Below are 1587 nucleotides of genomic sequence, written 5' to 3'. Positions count from 1 at the left end.
ATATAGGAAAATGGGTTAGTACTCCTGAGAGTACGTACTCCCATGCCATGCTGTGGCTTCTTGCTTCCATGCGTTGCGCAACGTCCTGAGTTTTGCCATTTAAATCCACTTAGCATATAATTAAAAGGATAATAACAGAACAATATCTGCATGGCAAGACTGTTTGTTTGAAAATTTGTTAGCTCGCCCATGTTAATAGGGATTCTGGCAACTCACTTTGTTTAGCTAGCGTACATGTTGAAACTCTCGGCCAGGCGATGTCTCCTCCAGACATCACGCGCGCCGTCGCTTACCACAGCGCCATCGACGGCCATGGAGACGGTGACGGCATGGGCGACGGCGACGGCGACGGCGACCGCATGGTGATGTCGATGGCAATGCGACGACCACGATGAGATCCTCCTGCCTGCCCTTCGCCTGACCGGCGGGCGACGGCAACAAAAATGATGACTCAGATCGTTGAGGTATCTAACTAATCATAGGCACCACTTTTTACAGGTCCACTTCTTTGCATAATCTCCATGCGTTAGATGTAATTGAATCTCACTGACTAATCGCAGGAAACAGTACAATATATCCATGGCATGGTGACCAAGATGGATGCATGCACGGGCCTTGCTAGCTTCCCGATCGTCTGCACACATCAGTGCCATGCATCAGAACAAAAAAGCAGTATATTCATCCATCTTTGCACTCCAATGTATCAATGTAATCCGATCTAATTTCTACGTGCATGCAGCGTCAGTGTGACAACGATGCCGGCCAAGTGCGACGCCGCAGCCGGCCACGTGCGGCCATGGCGACGCCGAGTACGACGACGGTTCGGACTGGTTTTTGATACTCCGTTCTCACTGCCGGCGAGCGGGTCAGCAATTCTAGCACACGCCGCATTGCAAATGATGTCAGATTTGATTTAAGAACACATGAATCTATTCGTAGGCATCGATGATGCCTGATACATCCACGGAGTACCATACTGTATGCATGGTAATTGCTAGTACGTATATAGAGTTAGCAGCTTCCTTAGCTAATCGGGTCATGTTTGGTGATGATCAATGTTGTATTTTTTTTGGAAAATCAATGTTGTATAAGTACCCCTTCAGATGTATATGTACTCTATTTACTTTTTACGAACTCACCTCTATGATGGATGAATATACTGCTTTTTTGTTCTGATGCATGGGTATATTGCCTCTTAATGTTGTATTTGATATACTCCTTTACATGTATATATTCTCATCGGTATATACCCCGGCAAAGATGGAAGCCCGTACTCCTTCAACAACAACAACAAAAATCAAGTATATACATGTTCGAAAGAATATACTCCTTAGAGAGAAGGGTAATATATGCCCGCAAAAAAATGGTAATATATACTCCTTCAAAAATTGCACTATATATGAATTCCTTCGAAAGGTAGTATATACTTTAAAAAAATGATCAGTATGTACCCCTTACAATGGGCATGATCAAGAAAGTGAAAACCTCCACGTCGTCAAAGAGGTATATACACTACTTTTTTACATGGGCATATAAGCTATGTGTAAGTATATACTACTAGAGTTCAAATCGTGTCTCACTTTCGCA

At 43.8% G+C, this 1587-nt stretch overlaps 1 long non-coding RNA gene across 1 annotated transcript; it reads left to right on the top strand.

The window, feature by feature from the left end:
• Positions 1–185: 185 nt before the first annotated feature.
• LOC123177880 (uncharacterized) lies at positions 186–734 on the top strand. Its single transcript, XR_006489181.1, has 2 exons — positions 186–464; positions 561–734. It is a non-coding gene; the product is annotated as an uncharacterized lncRNA (long non-coding RNA).
• Positions 735–1587: the final 853 nt, after the last annotated feature.

This window comes from Triticum aestivum, unplaced genomic scaffold, assembly GCF_018294505.1.
Source record: "Triticum aestivum cultivar Chinese Spring unplaced genomic scaffold, IWGSC CS RefSeq v2.1 scaffold44844, whole genome shotgun sequence".
NCBI classification, from domain to species: Eukaryota; Viridiplantae; Streptophyta; class Magnoliopsida; order Poales; family Poaceae; genus Triticum; species Triticum aestivum.
Note: the sequence above shows the minus strand (reverse complement) of the source record. Positions and strands in the feature narration are given on the sequence as shown.